At 37.6% G+C, this 21,307-nt stretch overlaps 1 protein-coding gene across 6 annotated transcripts in view; it reads left to right on the forward strand.

The window, feature by feature from the left end:
• Nucleotides 1-21,307, forward strand: part of lhfpl2a (LHFPL tetraspan subfamily member 2a) — a 93,775-nt gene that overhangs the window by 42,791 nt on the left and 29,677 nt on the right. For 2 of the 6 annotated variants that reach the window (XM_088629609.1, XM_088629606.1), the window contains one exon: nucleotides 2,372-2,591. The exons of the other annotated variants lie outside the window; for them this stretch is intronic. The gene's annotated coding sequence lies outside the window, so the exon portion shown is untranslated. The remainder of the gene's footprint in view (nucleotides 1-2,371; nucleotides 2,592-21,307) is intronic. 6 annotated transcript variants of the gene reach the window in all.

Genomic DNA, 21,307 nt, shown 5'->3' on the forward strand with positions numbered 1-21,307 from the left:
CCTGGGTTCAATGGTGGACCTGGTGTGGTAGCTGTGTGGATGTTTGTATCTCCTCCCTTTGTTTCCTCCAGCCATTTGGGTTTTTCCCACAGTACAAAGTCATACTGGTAGGTTAATTGGCTTCTGGGAAAATTGACCCTGGTGTGAGTGCGTGTCTGTGCCCTGTAGTGAACTAGTTTCCCGTCCAGGGTGGAATTGTATGGCACCCGTTACTTGCTGAGATCCCCCATCACCCTAAAATTGATGAAGAGGTTAGAAAATGGATGAATGGATAACTGAATGTATTCTATTAGCTACACTCAATCCACAGTGATTTTGTTGTATATACTGTATAGTGCAGCCTTTTCACTGGCTTTAAAGCACTTTGACTAACTAAGCTATTCTCCGGAATTGTTTCTAATCATGCAGCTGGTAATTGGGGATAGTATTCTGTAAACATGAAGAATCTCTGGTTCTATCTCTTATTCTTGTGGTATGATTCATGGGGGATCACGAATTTAAAGAGGGCTTATATTTCTTGCAAAATGCCCTATCACTTTTCACAATCATTGTGCACAAAGAGTCAGATTTATGAAGACAATAAATACATCGAGGAGGGGGATAATTTCAAATCCCTGAGCTGTAGGGGTCACCTAACATGGAATAATATGTTAACATGCTGAAAGCCCTTTGTGTATAGTTGTATAAACAATGAAGCTTGTATCTTGGGTTACAGATGCTGCCCTGTTAAACAAAAGGCTAAGGACATTATCCCAAAGTAATACCTCTCTGAAATTGCATTTTTCCTTATTTGTTAATACCAATCTCAAGTTGAAACACTGAGGTCGTGGCTGGCTAGTTGCACTGGGCTTAAGGGCTACTATTGTCCAAACAAGTGGTTCAGTTTATTGGGAAAATGTGTGTTGCCTGTAGGAAGAAAAGGAAATTGGTAGCTCTGGAGGCGAATTCTTATTTCATATCTGGCTGCCACACCCCCTACCATCTTTAACTGATTGTTATTCCTTAAAATGGAGCTTGCAAAGTATTCAGGTTACTTCCTGCAAGTGTCATCTGAGGAGTACAAAAGCTTCCCCGTACTGCCCTAGGCCAAGAAAGCATTTTATTTTAATATAAATATTTAATAACTTAGAATACTTAAAAAAAAAACTTTTGTTTTGGCTCTCTCAGCAGCAAACTTAAACAACATAGCTATAGTGGCAGGTGGAGGCTCTTTGAAATGGCACATTGCTGAGATGTTTCACTCGAGAGCTGTTGCTTCTCATTACTTTCTACAGGGCTTGCCCATTGAGGGTTTAAATGCCTGATGCACAGAATATGAAAGGCTAGCCTCCTGAAACTGTACCCTGAACCTCTAGGTGAAGTCTGGTCAGTATGACTCCTCTAATCCGTTCCACCGAATAATCTTTTCTGTAAGAGTGGCAGTCAAGTGAGGCCGAAGCCCTGCAATGTTCTGCAAAAACCAAGGTGTGGATTCCCTTTTAGAAAGGGATCCTGATTCACTCTATCCTCATCAAAGTCTGGTAAAAAATGCAGATTCCTTTATTTTTACCTAACACATACACTAAATGAAATCTTGTCACTTTTCTTCAGTTCCTTTGCAATTCGTTCAGCTTATTTAAAGAAAGATCTATTACAATGCAGCATAAAACCAGACTTAAGTTTCCTCCTTTTTTAAAGCTGTTTTAAAAGCTTTGCAAATGTTGACAGCAGGAAGTGACTATATTGCTGACAGGTAAATTACATTATTTTGAAATATTATTTCTGCTTTGTAAATGAGCCAAAACATTACATCAGAATATTCTGAGACTAGTTTGGAGATTTCATTACAGCAGCTGCCAGAAACCTTTCACTTGACTAACTTCCTGTTGTTAGTTCTCAACACAGTGATGTTGGTTACTATGACAACCCTGTTTAGACCTTAGACATCACAGGCATTAATCACAGAACCTTTGTCAGTTCTAATCCTTTTTATAGGAAGCCTTATTTTATTAGTAAATCATAATAATTAATGGAAATATTAATTATGGAGATATTCAAATGGAAGTTTTTAGACTGTACTGTATGTTTAGTGTTTGATTTACAGTTAGTTTTGTAGCTTGAACAAAATGAAAAATAATATAAAATAATTAAAAATAATATGTAGGAATGTTAAAAATTAAAAAGACCACCCTTGAAGTTATAATCTCTTTCAAAAAATGACTTGACCAATAATACTGCATCAGGGCCTCCTTAAACTCTGCTATTTGATGCATTTAGACATTTTAAGGTCACCAGTTGCTTGCTAAATTGCACACAGTTTAAAATTGTTTACACTGGAGTGAGGTCTGTTTTCGTGGTGTGATTCATTTAAATGATTTTCATTGTAATGCAGGGTGTAGCAGTGAGGAATTGAGGGAGGTGATGGGTTCCAGGCCCGCTCTGTGGTTTGAGACCTGCTTTGGGCCTCATTGTACAATCAGCGGATAGCTGTCTCCATTCCCACAGCTGAGGTAATCAGTTATCATTTAGCACTCATTCGTGCCGAGTGCTAATTGGATTTCAAGGAGGGTCATTGCTTCAGTCCATCTGCTCAGCTGAGTAGCCACCCGTGGGTAAGTGAATTATCATTTTTGAACCCCCCCACCATTCCCCTCCTCCTTGTCCTGCGCAAGAGCAGATTTAATTGAGTGATAGGAGTCTGGCTGCTGGCAGGGATGTTATTAGCAGATGTTCGAAAGAGGCGAGATGACTGTTCAGCCCCTGCACATGCCATTGTAATGCAAGAAGCAGGGAGGCTGTGCGGGCTGAGCAGTGATGGGAGAAGAGGAGCAGCAGCTGGGCTTTGTGTGCAGTTGGGGAGGGGGCTAAGTGCAGGTGGAGCTGTTTACACAGTCCCCACCAGGGCTGACAGCAATGTGAGGGGAGACTGGAAAGTTAAGAGCGCCCTCGATCTGTACTCTTGACACATTTCCTTTATTGTCTCCTGCCGTTTCTTTCTCGCACATTTAGGGCTTTTCCTGTTTTGTGATTAAGTGTTGTAGGGGTTGTTTATTTACACTGTCCAGCTGTTTCTCTGATGGCCTGTGAGGTCTTCCTGGTGGCTAGCCATACTAGTTTTGTATGCACAGTATTGTCAAGCTGGCAGTACTGGTGAAGGATATTTTAGACTGCAAAGTTCATTCTTTCGATAACACATATCTAATGTCAAGCTTTTATTGCCTAAACTCATAAAGCAAATTACAGCAAAGGCACACTTATCTTAATTGCTACTTTCGAAAAATAAGTAGTTGATAGGAGCATTCAACACTTGGTGATTCAGACAGATTGTTCCAAGATGCATTTTTTAAAAATAGTTATTTTTTGCTGATGGGTGTTTTTTTTTTAATAAGATTTTTAAGACCCCCAAAAAGGCATATAATGAGAGTTTTCAATGTACAGTTTTGGCAAATCTGTCTGTCATGGGCAAATGAAGTTGCCACTGTGAATTCACATTTTCTGCTAAAAGTACTACCCTAAAAACATTCTCAATAAGAATGAAACACAACATTTTGTGCAAAACGTGTTTCTTTTCTTCTCTTTTCACCACGGAATAAACCTTTGCAGCCTATGCATGCAGATACAGCGACCTACTTAAACTTCTGATTCAAAATTATATAAACGGAATTGCTTATTTTCAGCTCCTGTATATAAACCTGCATGAAAACTTGTATTTGTTTTTAAAGTACGTGGTGGCACCTTTTTTTCTGGGGTAGAGCGGTTTAATGCAGGCCTGGGTTTATTTGAACTGCCGAGCACACTTGAAGGTTGGCCGACGGTTGATTTAAATAAGAGCTGCCCTGGAATTCAGACGGTTTGTGTTTTCTCTACGGGTGGGATGCTCCACCCAGGCAGAAAGTTCCCTCTAATGTGACTTCATCTGGAAAGGGCAAAGCTCCATCCATCTGCAATCAGCGATAATTTAGCAGCCCCTCTTCATGCAGTCAAGATCAAGCTTCATTTTGTTTTTTTTTCTATGGTCTCTCTCCAGGCTAGGGAGAGAATCAGAGTTTCCAGTGTCCTTGGATGGATATCAAAACCCACAGCTCTGTAACAAAATGTGGCCTACAGCACACAACTGAAATGCATTTAAAGATTATAGTAACTGTTGCTTCATCTGTTTTAAAATAGGTGTCTTGGACGTGAAAGTTTTTGTTCTCTTAGTTTCTGTGAAAGTGTCACCCTTGGCCATTCGTAAATGGTTTTCATTCTTTCAAGACAACTAATGTTCTGTGGAAGGAACCGGCCGAGATTGTACACCCCAGTCAATCTGTATACAGTCCACAGCTCAGAACAGCAAAGTGCAAAGTGAATATGCTCAAATTTGATTTAAAAACACATTATTAGACCTAGACACTTGTATGAACTATGAGATTACTAATATTACAGAAACAGAATTAATCAAAGCTGAAGAAGAGGGCTGCATTGTGGATTAAGTAAAACAAGGCTGATTGACAAGGAGGAGTACTGCATTTAAAAAAAACTAAAACTTGCACAGCTAGTGATGGGAGAGCCACCAGACCCTTGTGAGCACATATAGGTTAAACCGAAGGGAAAATTTGATAAGAGCTCTTAAAGAGATCAGTGAGGTCATTTCCAAACCACTAACACAATGTTTTTGCCAGTCATTAAAAGCTTGGGAAATTCCAATGCTGCCGACATGCAATGCCAATATACAAAAGACAGGATCTGCTGACCCAGGTTACCTAAAACCTGTCATCCTAACATGCATACAATGTAGATATCAGAAGCCATCATTAAGGAAAACATTTAATCATGTTCTGCAGTAATGCTATTATTGAGGACATCGATATAAGTTCCGTAGAGGACGATTTTGTTTTTTCGAAGAAGTCATAAACAATGCTGATACTTGCAGTGCTTACAACATTGCATATCTGGATTTCAGAAAGGTTCCCCATGAGTGAGTTCCTCATTTATTTATTTGAAATGTGCTTCTATATAAGACACAGAGGGTAATAGTAGGACAGAAAATGTGCTGTGTGGTGTGTGACCTAGATATTCACAATGGCGGGACTGCTGTTTTTCTGTATGTACTGTATGTATGGATGATATAGGTCAAGGTAGTAGCAGCACATTTGTCTAATTTCTAATGATACAAGTCTGGAGGAACTGTATTTTGGCCGACTACCAAAATACAATTAGGGCAATATAGGAAGAACTAAATAGAATCCAGAAATGCTAAATGAAACTTCACTCTTTGGAAATCTGAAGCTTTGCATTAAAATCAGGAAATGTGCTTTGAGGCAGCAATACTAACCACTGCGCAAGCGTGCCACCTGTGCAAGATTCACTTTGCTGAAAGATTTGCACTGCATGCTGCCGTTATCAAAAACAAAGTTTAAAAGTAATGTCAAAACAGACAAAAGACAAGACAGCTGTTCCCTAGAGGAGGAGAAAGTAGCACTGTGATCTGTTTAAACTACTGTTGCCACTCTTTCACATTTGCCATTTCTGAACTTGGACCAGTTTTTCCAGCTGCTTTATGTGGGTTCCGTTCTCTTACTCTCTCACTCTAAAGCATTTCCTTAGCTGCAGTGTGCAAATGTGGCAATTGCTTGGACTGGTAATGCAGAAGCTTGTAAATCTTTCTGGATTCGTGCATCATTTTTCCAACAGTGCTCTGCCCTTTAAGGTGCTAAAGTAAGTGGGGAAAAATGAAAGTGAAACGAAAAGAGGTACCCGACAGCTGACAAACAACTGCACACTAAAGTAAGAAGATAGTACTGCTTGTATTCATTGTGATAGCAATACTTCCAATTAATCCGAAACATAAAATAAACAGCAGGACCACAAGAATGCAGGTCAGAATGTACATTTAAAATGAACACATAAAAGTTGTATCTTGTTGCATATTATAATTGTTCTTCTGGGGTTTCTTGGAAGCTTCTCCTTGCTACAGCCTAAGGCAAGAATGCACAACTCAGGTTCTCCAGCACCAGAGACCAGCAGACTTCCTGACTGCTTTTCCATTAGTACAGAGACATTAGTAAGGTTTCAGAAACGGGTGATTTCGGTTCTTATCCAATTTAACTTGTTTCAAAGGATTGATTCTGAACACAAATTTTATTCACGTTGAAGATAATAAATATATCGTCAACAATTTTTCCTATACTTGAACATGGACATAATTCCTTATTCTCAGTAACTACAGTATGAACTTATTATTGGTAATGATGTGTACCACACTCATCTTCAAGGCCTATGTATGTAATTGCACCATCATCATCATTATTATTATTAAAACTTTGTTTTTTAAGTTGTTGGGGGGTTGTGTTTTGTAACTTGGTCTCTTGTGAAATGTTTCTAATAGAGGGGTATTTTTTTGTGTAGAAGGGGTGCTCAGGATAGCTCAGTGGAAGTGGCACACCTAGCAAAGAGCTCATTACTGATATAGCTTGAATTTGTGAGTCCTGTGAACCGCTGGTGAGACAGTTGTTAAGTTCTGTCAGAATCCACTGTTTTCAGAGAAACTAAGAGAGAGAAGGTACGTTTTTTGCTTGCAACTGTGAGTCACATTCTTTGGTTGTCCTGGGCACCTGATACTAAGAAAGAAGGGTGCTTTCTTTCACTAAATGGTTTCTCTCCTAGTGGGCCCTACAGGAGCAATAAAAGGGGCAGTGATTTGTAACTTGGGTTTTCGGCTGTTTATGTATTTTTTGCTTTTGGCAATAATTTATGGAGAATGCTTTACTCGGAAATGGATTTCTAAAGACAGTGAAACCAAACACAGCCTCATTTATGTTGAGCAAAGTAAAATTGTTTTACCACACAGTAGCATCACTCCTCATTCTTTAAAGCAGTAGTTTGGTTGATGAATAGTTTAAACAGTAATCATGTGCATTTCCAAAAAGCATTTCTTTAGGGACGTTTAATTTTCTGCATTTATATATATACGAAGGAATACTTCAACTTGTGCAAGTAGGACTTTTTGTATTGTTTTCGAACTGGTCTTAACAAAAATGTTTCTAGATGGCCTACCATTAAACAAGACTTTAGTACAGGGTATTCCTCTATGCAGTGTTTTCCATGCACCCTCTGGAATATCCACTTTGCACTTTTCAACCGACAGTTCTGATAAGTCAGGTTTATCTTTCAGAGGCATGTTTTGTCTTAATATTATGATCATAAAAGCAGATTCTGAAACAAACTTATTTTAAGAGCAAATAAAACCCTTTCCATTATTGCAACGATTTTGAGACATTGAATTAGATTTGCCATCAATAATAATTTCTGAAGTGTTTGGACAGATACATGCATCCATCCATTTTGTAACTGCTTTATCCAATAAAGGGTGGTGAGGGAGCAGGAGCCTATCCCAGCAAGCAGTGGGCGCAAGTTCATCACTGGACCCCAGTCACCAACTGGACACCAACTGGTCCAGTTGGATAGGCTGGATGGACTGGATACCAATGGACACTAGTCCATCACTGAACAGACACACAGACGCAAACACGCACACACTCACACCAGGGCCAATATCCCCAGACGTCAATTAACTTATCAGTATGTTCTTGGACTGTGGGAATACATACAAACTCCATGCAGATAGCATGTCAAGAATTGAACCTGGGGCCCCAGTGCTGCAAGGTAGAAATGCTGACCATCGTGCCACCCCAGCTAAATACATTAGTACACAATATATCACTTTTAGAAGAACATATGGAATTACACATGTCTACGTAAGAGTGCCAGTGACTGTTCATTTTTTTCATATTAATTAAATTAACATTAATATTCTTGACTTGTTTGCTTTAATCAACATTTAGTTGTATTTTCCTTAGGTACTTGCTAAAGTGTGTAAACTGTGCACTGGACAGAACTGAATTCTCATTTCCCTTCAGTGTCACTGGAGCTGGAAAATATTATGCCGGGTTTGTAAAAAATCTAGTGGCAGCTATGAAAGAAAAGAGAATGCTAAAAACATGATGAGATTCACATGTGTGGCATATGTTCCAGCAATGACGCAATTTAAGTTTTGTTTCCATTAAACCATTACTCCTATGTAATGTATATTGTATTAGTAAAGTGGAATCTAAATCGTCCTTTTATTTATTTAATGTAATAACTATTTTCCAAATATTTGTTTCATTAACTAATGTATGTTAAACATAATGATCATGCATGTTTTAAAGGTCACTTTGTTACTTGTAATTGAATATTGGTAACTGGTAAAATATAAGAAAAAGGTTTCTCTATGTGTATCTGCTTAGAGGCAATGTGGTCATTTGTTTCTCTTTCAGATTAATTAGATTTACTCCTGTGACTTGTTTCAAAACTCTGCCAATCTTGACTATTAAACATCTCAGGTGAAAGCAGACTAGAGAATCAACTGGTTGCTCCTAGATGACAAGATGCACTCTCTTAATGGATTGTGCTAGTAAACTGATACCCTGGTGTTGTCTGCATCACCAGGTTTAATTGAATCATAGACTGCTACTCCAAAAATGCACATAACATTTAACCCACAACAGGGTTAGAATTCAAGAAATAAAAGCACTCAATGATAAAGACAGTACTGACCAGTTGTTTTGAACTTTTTTTGCTCTTGAGGAAAATCTTTAAAGGAATCTAAAATCAGATTTGCACTCAAATCAAAGGCCAAGGTTCAACAATTGATCACATCTTTCCCTTTCTACACATTATATACTGACAATGCTGCTGTGTTAAAATTCCTAGTTGCCTTGTTTTGCAGCAGAGATATATTTTTGTGTTTTTGCTTGCCTGTGACCACAATATACGTTTCTTAATGACATCCAACCTTGAGTTAAATAGGACCTCTATGTCTGAAAGAACAAAAATTATTAAAAGATAGTGGGGGGCATCTTGCTCATCATTAATATTATATCACAAGAAACACCTTCTCTTCTACATATTCTTAAGGTTTAATCTTTGTTGAGGGTGAAGAATTTGTTTATGTAAGGATTCCACACAGCTATCTACCTTTATATTGCTTCATGCTATTCAAATTATGTTAATTTGACTTTCCTGTTCGTAGTGAATTAGTTAAATAATCTAATCATTGCAGTATATAGTATTATACTATCGTAATATACCCATAATGTTTTTGTCATCTTGGAAACAGGCTGGTACAGAAATTCCATTGACTGGATTATCTAAAAACATAGCAATGTATATGGTGCAGCTTCAAAAAGAGACTTGAAAATGGTGTATATTCATACACTCAATATCATGTGGTAAAAAGGTATATAATGTGTGCCTCTTATGGTTAAGAATTAAGGGTTAAGAATTTAGGAATGTTGGACATGTATTACTATTTCTATAATCCGTGCAGATGTTAACGTAATCCATTGTATCATTGCTCAGGAAAAATCATCTATTTCTCTAAATTCCAGTTACAATCCTCACCTCCCTTACCCACATTTATTTTTTTTTCCATCTTAACTCCTATGTAGCTGTTTGGTATTTCAAAGGCAGATGAAGAGAGGTCTATTAATCTTATTAGTAAGTAACTTTGGGATCCATTTAGTTGGATAGTTCTACATAAAATGAAGGTATTATTATTATCACTAGTATCTGGGGATTGTGGAGCCAGTCCTTAAGAAGTGTGAATTTCCTGTTTAAACGAAAGGTGCATTATTTTTAAATTAATTACAGAAAAATAATATATTCTTTTGAAAAAAGCACATGGTATTGTGTTACCTGATCATAATCCATTTTTTTGCTTGCTTTTGACTGTTGTACTGCTGTGCTAAACGTTTCAGAAATCTTTCTGCTCCACTACAAGATAAATAACAGGCCTGATTCAAATCTAATTTCAGGAGTAGCATTGCATTCCAGTATGTCTTTGTCTTGAGGGTAAACCAAGCTGGGTATGCCTGCCAGAACTCAACCGTGCAGCATGATCTCTGCCAGAGATGCATCTGATCAGTTAGTTTCCAGACAAGCTCGTGCATAGCAAACATTATATCCATACCAAGGAAATGCAATATGATGAGCTCTGTGTGGATGAACCCTGGCGTTTAAAAGAGATGATTGTAAAACTGCATGATGGGTATTGTTTGCAAGAATTTGTTTTTTGTCGATGAATCCTCTTACAAAGAGCAGTGTTTTTTTAGCATACCCTCAGCATACTGATAAAAGTTATTAAGCTAAAGACTACACTGTCTGGGGAAGTCCTTAAATAGCATGCAAACTGTAGTCATAGCAAAAACAGATAATTCCACAAATTAATTATACCCCCTATACTGAAACCTTCAGGAGTGTTGAGTTGAGTGTTGCTTTGTTAACCTTGTTCTGCCAGTAAACTATGGCTGGCATGCACCATTTATCAGTAGGCATATGTTTATCATGCCTGTTTTATGGCATCTTTCTTAGGGGTAAATGTTATTCTTAGTTTTAGGCTTTTCTTCTGGACAGCATGGACAGCAAGAAAAAAAACTTTAAGGTGGGGGGCTTTGAAAAGAATACTATCTATTATTGGTGTTTACACAGCTTTTAAAGATAAAACGCATATCAAGGGAATATGTGAATATGTACCTCCTTCTTTGTTCTGCTGTATTGCATTTTGGAAGGGGTTTTCCTTCCTACAGTAAATCTGAAATTTGCATGACTTTGTGTTATGGACCCATTTCTAGCAAATTTGAAAGAATTTCAGAAGTGGGTCAAATAATTTTGCAGTTCTCACTGAGCTTGACATGTAGACTTGTAGCATTTAAGAAGATAAGAAGAGGGATAATGAGATGAGGCCCTTCAGTCTACCTCCCCCATTTTGGTAGTTAGTAGCTAATTGGTTCAAGAATATTTATCCAGCCATTTCTTGAAAGAAGGCAAACATACAGTATAAATGGGCAGCTCATTCCATATTCCAAAAACCCTCTGGATAAAGACTTGCCTGTTGTTCTTGGTTTTAAACACACTTCCACGTAGTTTCATTCTGAAGAATTCTGCAGGATTGATTTTGTTAGTGCCTTTGGGGAGTTTTGAATACTTGCATTGGGTTCCTTCATAATCTTCAAAATGTTCAAGACTAAAAAGGTTCAGTTCCATCATCCTGGGGGCACCGAAGCCCCAGACTGTATCTGCTTGTGATACAAGCACAAAGGGGTCAAACAACCTTGTCTTATTTACTGTATAACCTTCTTATGTTTGTATGTTTGTATCTAAATGGACAAAGCTGCACTGATACAAAGCCAGGCATACTTCTTTTGTCTCATTAAAATCTTTGATTCTTGAAAAGAGTGTATTGTAGCACCCTACTTTATAAAAATCCATCATGGAAAACTTCTTACAAACCCCAAAACCGTGCGTGAATTTTAAACATAATAATGGTTAACATACAGCAATCTTGTTAAACTTATAACCTACAGTAATATAACTATTATTTGTTTTATTTCTAATAGCATAAACAATTAAGATGTATGATGTACTGTATGTGCACCTTTCAACTTTGGCCACTGTTAAAAGCAAGTGAGATGGTGTGTGGGATAAACAAAGGTAGTTTTTGCAGAAGCAATGTGTATTTATTTTTTAAAAAATCTTCTGTCTTCACAGCCATTGTATACTGATTAATCTCAAAGACCGCTTCACCACAGTTATCAGCAGAATTCTTATATCAGCAGAACCCACCGTAGTTATGCAGTAAAAACCATGCATTTAAAAGAAAGCATAAACCTCTGCCCAAAACTTGGTGCTTTTGTGATGTAACCTGACCCTTTAAACATAGCACAATGCAGAAAGCAAAGTTAAAAACTACAAGAATTTCTGTAAGTGATTACTGTATTTCTGTCCAGTCATTGCAGAGGAATGGTGCGCTAAACCAAGAAACTTAAAAGACACATTTGAAAGACAGCCATATGTGAAATTTAGCTTTGAAATAGACTGTCTCAAACTGACAATGGTTATTCCAAAATGCTTTTTCAAATAAACCCACAGATGAGCCCATGAGTTTGCTGTTTCTCAAGAGATGCCTGTTTTCAGAAAATAGACTAGTACAGCGAGACATTAAATGCATTCCTATCTTAATCTCCAGATGATATATCACATTGTTTACATTGAAACTTCCTACACTTAAAAAAGATTTTGCTACTTAACCTTTCTTATTTTTGTTACTTTTCTTAATTTGCAATTGTTTTGTGCAAAAGAAAAAATTGGACTCTCCAGCTGGTCTTGGGCTATGGGATAAACAAACAGCTTTACTGCAAATAAACCCAGTTAATTTTTTTTTGCTTCTTTTCTTAATGTAAGATCAAATTTCTTAAAATAAGGAGACCGAAGACTTGAATTGAGGTTTTGCTTGTATTTTTATCCATTGTGTCTATTTATACGAGATCCCATTATAACCAGACTTCGTCGTACTCTGTGTTCCTCCTTGGAAGCATTGTGGTTTATGGAGAGTCTGGTTTCCAAGTGAAAACTGTTTTCTGCTCTTAACTGCAAACTGTGCTAAAGCAGCCACAGCTCTCAAATGAAAACGTAGCCATGCTGAGTGTAGTGGACTAAAAAAATAACATTTGTTCATTGCAGTGGGTGTTGCCAGTGTAACCAAGGCACACAACCAGCAGTAAAAATCCTCTTATCAGTGGCCTGTGGTATCCTAGAGAGACCAGTGCTGTTTGTGGCTGATTCTGGGTTGCTGCCAGCATGTACCCCAGCCATTTAGAACTGGCTTTGCTTTGTTTTTGGCCTCACAGAGACATGTCGGCTCACTGCAATCCAACAAGGTCATAACTGTCTGTGATTGATCTCCTTAGAGAAAATGAAATGGAAAGAGTGTTATGTCTGACTACTACCTTGAGCCTTCAGAAAGAGCAAAAATGTGTTTGCATTCAGCAAAAAAGTTCATTTTAAGGAAATGGACATCTTTATAGGTAGCAAGACCTCCGTATTTATTTTTGTGAGTTTCATATTATTATACAAGGTAAAACTGTTCTTAGGCTTGCACATTTGCCAATAACTCTGTATTACACCCATGAAAACATAAGATGGTTTAAAAAAGAGAAGTATCAGTTTTGGTCATCTGGGATGTTTGTTTTTTTGGTAGCTAACTGATGTGAGGATTTTATCCCTCTGCTTCTTGAAAGAAAAACAGGGTAATGGCTTCAACAACATACAGTTACTGGGCCCCTTGTTCCATACTTCTTTGTGTGAAGAAGTGCCTCCTCTTCTCATTTATAGTGCACTTGCCCATAGTTTTCACTTAATTACTCCTATTAATATTTATTACAAGGAAGACCCACAGGGTTGACTTTATCCATGCCTTTGGGGATTTTGAATACTTTGGAATACTTGAATAAGAATAAGACCCAAATAGTCTTCTCTGTTCAAGTTAAAAAACATTCAAGTTTTTTTTTAGCTGTCAGAATATGACATTCGTTTGAGTCCAGGTGTGTATCTGGCTGCTGTTTCCTGGACTGATTCCAGAGCAGCAATATTTGTATTGTATCATAGTGACTAAAATTGTACAGTGTATTATAAATTAGGTCTTATGTTTAAGACTGTTAAATGTAATTTTTTTAATAACCTCCCCTGATTTCAGTTCTAGACTTTTAACTATATAACCTACCATTGTATAGTGAATCCCCACTTTGTCTAGAAAGGTGAAAATGAAATTAATATTAAGTCTTATTCATAAGCAAAATATTCAAGTTCAGTGTTTTCTGCTTAGTGCTTATAGTTTGTTTATGCAACCTCTATGTAAAGCTATACTCTTGTGTACATTTAATTTCATTTGCCAGATGTTTGCCCAGTTTTGAATCAAATCTAAACCTCTTTAAATTCACTTTACTGCTTCTACAGTTATAAACCTTCTACTTTCATTTGCTATCATTTGCAGATCGACAACTCTGCCAAAACCTGTCTGTGAGATACTCTTTTAATTGGGTCTCTCCACAGTTTAAAAATTCTGCTCTTGTTTGTACTTCTTGCTGTCTCAATCCAGAAACCATATATTTCCCTGAATGTGCATTGGTTGCTATTGTATAATTAATGCTTTATGAAAAAATGTATCTAAAGGCTATTTATTTTGAAAAAATATGTATACCATACTTTATGCCTATGCGTATCCATTCTTGTTTTTGCTTGTTCGAGGAACAATTAATTGAGTAACACTTTTCTAAGTCCATGATGACTGTCCTCTAGAAACCTGTTGCAATACATACCATTTTATAGTTTAGTTCTCATTATCATTTCCACGACCTTCCATGTAATGTAAGAACAGCATATTGGTCTACTATGACTCGATTTAGTTCTGTCTTCCTTTTTATGGATGGGTGTTATATTACACGTTTTTCAGTCAGTGGTTATAACCCCTGTCTTGAATGACTGTTGAAAGTGTTTTTATAATGGTCAATGAATAACATCTTTTAAGTGCAATTGGTGGAATACTTTTATGCCCAGTACATTTGTTTAAGTGCTTCTGGTAATGGTTAGCTTCTACCTTTTCTATGTAATTATTTGTTTCAATTCTCAATAAACACAACTATACAACAATTCAAAAGTAGGAATATAAAGTGTTGCAGGTGCTGATCCATCACATTTACCAGTCAGACCTACAGTAATTAACTCCATAGTCATTATCATAACTTGTTCCTGTCTACACACCCAAACAAGTAAAAAGTTTTTGCTAAAAAATCCAGATCTCCTAAGACTAACTGTGAAAACAAAATGGCAGCAAAAAGTGAGTTCTATTCTGAAAAGTAAAAGTCTGATAATATTTTGCAGAGTGTGTTGGATTTTCATCCTGTGGAGTATTATTCCCATCCTTCCTCTAGTTGATACAGGATATTTTTCAGTTGTCGCCCAGGGTAAAACATGATATGATGGAATGAGTGTTAGTTTGGCCTTTCGTAAACTTCCCATTAAAGCTCTTGTTACTTAGAGACCACCTGAGACAGCCTAGAGTGTTCTTGTTTATATAATGACCAGGCCTGGACTCCACAGCTGTGTGTGCACTGCTCTCTCACACTGACCCCTCAGTCCCCACTATCAGACCTCCCAGCCTGCAGACCATATCTGTCTTCTCAACGAAGAGATTCAGGGTCTCTTTTCCAAGCAGAATTTGATTCTTTTTCATGGTCAAACAGGAAGGAATTGAAAACGCACACCTAGAGGTTTACTTTATCATTGAGATGTTGTGTCTTTTTTGTGGACTTAAATCTCACTTTCTTTTTTCCTGCAATGCATTGTGAATTAGTACTGATAATTTTCTCCAAAATGTTATGATAAGTGTCACCTGCCCTAGGGTAGATTAATGAATGGATTAGTGCCCTAGAAGTATGGAATTTTCTGCATATATTATTTGAATCCTGGTCAGTCTACACACCTGTCTTTCAGAGGTTTTCAAACCTAACAAAAAATATTTAATTTAATTAGGTTTTCAAACCTAACAAAAATTATTGAATTTTGTGAGGATGATGATGAGTGTAAGAACAACCTGACTGAAACAAAAACCTTTGTAAAGTGAGAAAAGGTCTTAAGAGACAATCTTAAAAACTCATTGCCCAAGAGGGTGATTGTGGTTTACTGAATTCGATGTTATTCACATCTGTATTATTAATATCCAGAAGAGACATTGTTTTTTATTCATTTTCTTTTTTGTTCAGAGGTGTTATACTGCATGAATGAAAATCTTATATTTTTGGAGATCTCAAACTTTGAACATCTTTGAACATCAAATTCACTTTGAACATCTTCACCCATCTTCATGGGTGAATGGATGAAATCTAGCATTATTATTGAAAGAAATAAATATATATGTTTTAACTAATAAAGGTGCTCAGAGTATGGAACATATATTGGCTATATTATAGCTTGTTACCCAGCCAGACAGCCTTCTTCACAATTAATTCTACCATTAATAACAATGCCTCAGTATGCTTCATGGGTTTGGTTCCTCAGTGAAAATTTTGTTCAGCCGTCTGTAGACATGACCTCATGCTTTTGAGATTTCAGTAAGCACTTAATTGCTCTAAAAAGAGTAACAGTAGGGTTTAAGGTCACCACGTGGATTACCTACCACTACCTTTGTAAGGGAAATACAGAAAGACTTGGTTTAGGCAGTGGCACGTCAAATAAAATTTTACATCAATATTAAATAGAAGTCCAAAGTGATCTACAGTACAGTGGGACTAGGAAAATGAATTCCCTGAGTATTTTTAAGAAATGACTGGTAGCTAGATGCTAAACTATTGAATGGGCTAAGTGGTTTTACTGTTTACAGCCTTACATTATACTGTTAATGTTAATACGTTGTCCTCAGGAGTTTATTAGTTCATTCATACAATTATGACAGCATTTGATTTTTTAATCTGCATATGTCTGGTTTGTGAGTGAAAACTAAAATATCAAGGAAGCAAATTAAATTGAAATGGAAATTTTCAGCCTTCTGAAAACTCTATGGACTATAAATAATTTACCTTTTTTAAAATAAGTAATTTCTATGCTTCACATTTATTGATCATCCATTTACATTTTAGGAATCTTTCAGAAAGTAGGGAACATTGTTCTGTTAAAAAAATGTTTCACAATGTAACTACGGATGCCAAACATTAAATTACATAAAACTACTACTTATCATTGAGTAAGTCTTTAGATTTCACTCCTTGTTAGATATTGCAGCATGTTCAAGCCAAGCAGGAGTGACTCCAAATTCCAGCTTAATTGAAGTAACGCCATCCTACAGAAGGAAGGTTCCTTATCAGAAACATTGATGTGTTACTAAAATATGAAAAGCTAGTCATAACCTGCATGTGTTCAGAACTTGTAGCAATCAATCCGTCACTGCCAGCCTTTTTACAACATTACAGCTCTTACATGCTTGTTTCAGATATTGTAAAACTGCAGGATGTAACTCAGATTTTTTTAGACTAAAAGATGGTTGTTGCTAGTGGTTTCTCCTCAGCTGATTTTTAGAGGGTCTGACATGTGCTGGGGGTATTGTCAGATGTGTGAAGCCCTGCAGTTAGAGTAGCTAGGAGATGCAGGAATTTTTTGGCTACTCCTAAGCACCTCCTTAGTTTCATGGGAGAAATGGGAGGTAACAGGACTCCCCTTTCAGTCAAGATCAATTTTAATATCTCCTTCCTGATGACACGCCCACTGCAGCCCGGATTTCCTGGCACCTGTGAAAGGCACTCTCTTTGGGTGTCCACTGGAGAGGAAGCATTTTACTAATAAGGTTATTCCTGTTTTGTTGCAGGATTAAACCCATGGTAATTCCATTATTGTTTTTGGGTGGTTCCCAGAGGGGAATCCCTGCTAATATCAAAACCAGAAATTCACAGGAAAACAACAGAAGTGCACATTTTAAAGGGTTCAGCATCATGGATAATGATTAAGTCTTTGGAGTGTTTGTACATTGACAGAGGTATTACTTGCATCTGGGTTTTGTGGGAATTATATGACTCTACAGGGGATCATAAAACCCAGACCTTCAACCTTTTGAACATGTAGGTCCATTTACATCTCCCTGACCGCCTCATATACTTCTATAGGAAGGCTGTACTTAGCTGATTTTTAAAAACATAACTTTTTTATTAAGAGTTAATTTTGTTGTTATGTCAGTGGCATTTTTTCTTGAGGTATGCGGCCGAGGTACAGATGTTATAATTTCTATATGTTATAGTGAGATATAGATGTCAAAGCTTGAATGAATTTCCCTTTATTTTAAAGTTCTCATTACTTCTTTGATGACCCCTTGAGTGTGAACACTAGGATGAACAATATTGCTGGAGACAGAAATCGAATCGAAGTGGCATAGTAATGCATCCATTTCTGTTGTTACAAGATAACACCTCCATTATGCTAGTGCCAGGTTGTGGATATTTCTTGATTGGGACCTTATCTGAATACATTTACATGCTGTTAAATGTAGTTTGCATTTCTGCTTCATCAGCATGGTTTTCATTTGCACCTATAGTTTGTAAAACCCAAACAGGTCTAAACTGTTCTGCAGCTGGAGCTATTTTCAGAGTCTAGAGACTTTGCAGTCTAAAATAGTATAGACATAACAGAAGTTTGTCTACAGCATCTAGACAGTTTTCATCAGTACCTTTACAAACCCTAGATTGTGCAGTTGAGATTTTCATGCAATACGATTCCCCTTTCTACCCATTTTTTGTGGTATGTGCTCGCAACTGCAAATACTTAATAATTTGGAATGGAAGTGAATTACAAACATCTTTACCACATTGCTTCATATTACACAGTCCCATGGAGAGAAGGTATGGGGTGAAGCCAAGAGGAACATGTAAGCAAGATAAGGGTCATACAGGAGAGCAATACAAGTGACACCAAAGCCAGTGCAATAACTAAGGGGAAGCATTCCCAGAATTCCCAGCACATGCTGGTGGTTTTATGATTCACTTTTTGTTGCCTAGCAACAAGGACTCTGGAAAAACACAACATTTAATCCATTTCCTTCCATCCTCCTATTGTGACTCTCTTAGCTGATGGTGTTGCATTCTACAATGGGCAATAAGACATATAGCTTTTCAGGTTAGGATTTTACTAAAGTCCTAAGGAACAAAAATGTAATGTTCAGACTAAAGTTCCTGTATTGGCAGTGTTCCAAAAAAAGTTCCACAAATCAGTAGGTTTTGTTGGCATCATGTTCTTCAGGTGACAATACTGACAACAGTATTGTCCAACCAGAAACCAACAATTTCTAAATTTAATTTGCATTTACTTACTACTTACTAATTTGTTTTGCTGATGCTTTTACCTGAAGTGACTTAAATCTGCATCCATTTTTATAGCTGGGTATTTCAGTGGAACAACGATGAGATGAGATGAAGTTCCTGGCTCAAGACTACAACAGCAGTGTTTCACCTACAGTAGGATTTGAACCCACAGCCTTTCAGCTATGAGTCCAGATTGGTCCACACTTCTGCCTGACTACTACTGTAATCAGTACAGTAATAAAGTCATGGTGGCGTGTTGCTCTTAAAGAGAAGTTGAGTAGTTTGGCTAATATGCAGCCAAAATACTTTCAAACAATTATCCTATAATAATAATATAATCACCTTTATTAACCCTATACAGTTTCTTGCATTAGGAATTTGTCTTTTTGCATACCCCAGCTTGCTCCCCATGAGACACACAGACAGGGAGAGAAGCATGGGGTCAGAGCGCAGGGTCAGCCATTGTACAGCACCCTGGAGCAGTTGGGGTTAAGGGCCTTGCTCAGGGGCTCAACAGAGTAGGATTCCTCTGCCAGCTGTGGGATTTGAACCGGCAACCTTCCAGCCACAGGCACAGATCCTTAGCCACAGAGCCACCGCTCCGCCCCGAATGAGGTGTTTGGGATTTTCTAGTCACACAAATATCAGTGAACCAGTAAACTCAGATTTTTAAATTATGCCCACAACATTAATATCCAGGAAGGCTAACCTTTTTTTGTTGGAACATCATAAAGGTGCCAATTTCATAGGGTGTTTTACATCTTATCTTACTTATAGATCATTATAAAATCCAAGACCAGAAAATAAAAAGGAATGTACTGCTGAGGGATGTTTTAGAAGGTGAGGCTTTTGCAGGCTTAGCCAATTTTGTTCAATATTTCATTTTTCCTCTGGTAAAGTAAAGTAAAAGCATGTCACAAAAGGCAACTAGTCATACTGAAACCCAAAGGGAAATCATTCAGAAGGAAGGGAAAAGTGAACTTCTATGAGCTGTACCCAAACTGAACTTGTGAGTGTGGCACTCATGTTTCTGACTACAGCGCAAAGCTGTTTTTTCAAGTCTTGACTCGTCTACAGATGGGGAAAGTGCTTTTGATTTGAAGCCTGCCAGCGCCTGTGAGACTTGTCGAGGGCAGGCCTGTCAAAACAAGGAGAAAAGCAGTTACTGTTCCTGGTCGTGGCTGCAGCTGCAATGCAGCCATACCAGGCAAGATAAGGGTTCTTCTGGAGAGCCAAAAAATGAGTTAAAAACAAATGATCATGGTGAACTGGAAAGGGATGATATCATGACATCTGGCTGAAGGCATTACACCATTGGTGCAGTCAGAAGGGGAAGGTTCTCTTTAACAAGCATCCTGTGTGCCCTGTTAGAAGCTTGGAGAGAGAGGACAAGTCCTCAGTGTAATTATCCACTTATTGTACACCTCAGCAGGAGAAGTTCAAGGTTCAAGGCGTCAATGTGAGTCACATGCATCACTGATCTGTCCCTTGGTGAGATCCACACGCTGGGGTTGTTGTTCTGTTTTATTGCAGATCCATGGCGATGTAGAATTAGTCATAGACAATTTAACACTAAGTATGTGTGACTTCCTCTTCAATGCAATTTTTCAGCTTGGAATTACGGCAATACCTCACTTAGTTTGGTTTCTATTTGGACTGATACACCGTAGCACTCTTAATCCTGGTCCTTTAAAAAAAAATAATCCTTTATCTTGGTCAATATCTTTTAATTACTCCAAATATGCCTGTATTAATACAGGCTGCCTGTGATACAGGCATGATGGAAACAACTAGAGCACAATCAGTGCAGGCTGTATTTGTGTGTCCTGCCATTTTTTTTGCTAGAGGCAATAAGTAATGAAAAATGGTGAACAAGCCAATGAGCGCATGTCATTATTGGTAGGTTAACTGTACAGTACAGACAATGCCATTCGTAATTGCTTTCCTGCTTCTTTGTGTGTGCACAGCTCTGCTGCGATCTTGCCTGTTTTGTTTATTCATATTCCTGTGAACCACAATCTGGCCCATCCTGGCAGATGTAGTTCCTCCCATCAGTCTCCCACTGCTGCCAAGTTGGAGGAGTGAAGGCAGACGGTGGTTAATTTATGCAAGCTCCGACTGAGTGTGTCAATGCATAGACAGTTTTTTCCTCTGTAACCATGTAGTCAGTTAAAAACAAAAACTCCCTGCTGTATAAACTGTTTTTTTTAAGTATTCTGTGGTAATAATATTGATAATACTGTATAACCAATACCCCAACGAAGCTGTCATTTATCGCTTCTGGGACTGTTTCCCTCAGCTTCTTTTATTTGGAAAGCACCCCAGTGCTAAGTGAGGTGTTGCTGTAGATAAAAATTTGATCCTGTGTCAAAATTATAAACTTCGGCCCCAGAAGGCTGTTCATTGTGACAGCAGACATTTCAAAATTAAGCTCACAATTTAGCTTGCACAAGAGTTTGATGGGGTGGAAAAAGGAATACGTGTAGACAAAAGAGTTTCATTTAGTTTAGATTGGACCTGAAGACTAATAAAATACTCTTCTTCCTTTACTTTATCAAAGGTTGCCCAAGTTCAATCCTTTATGTGTCAGTGTGTAACAAATTGACTAAACCAAATTGACTAAACCATGACTT

The sequence above is a fragment of the Lepisosteus platostomus genome, chromosome 4 (genome assembly GCF_059453375.1).
Source record: "Lepisosteus platostomus isolate fLepPlt1 chromosome 4, fLepPlt1.hap1, whole genome shotgun sequence".
NCBI classification, from domain to species: domain Eukaryota; kingdom Metazoa; phylum Chordata; class Actinopteri; order Semionotiformes; family Lepisosteidae; genus Lepisosteus; species Lepisosteus platostomus.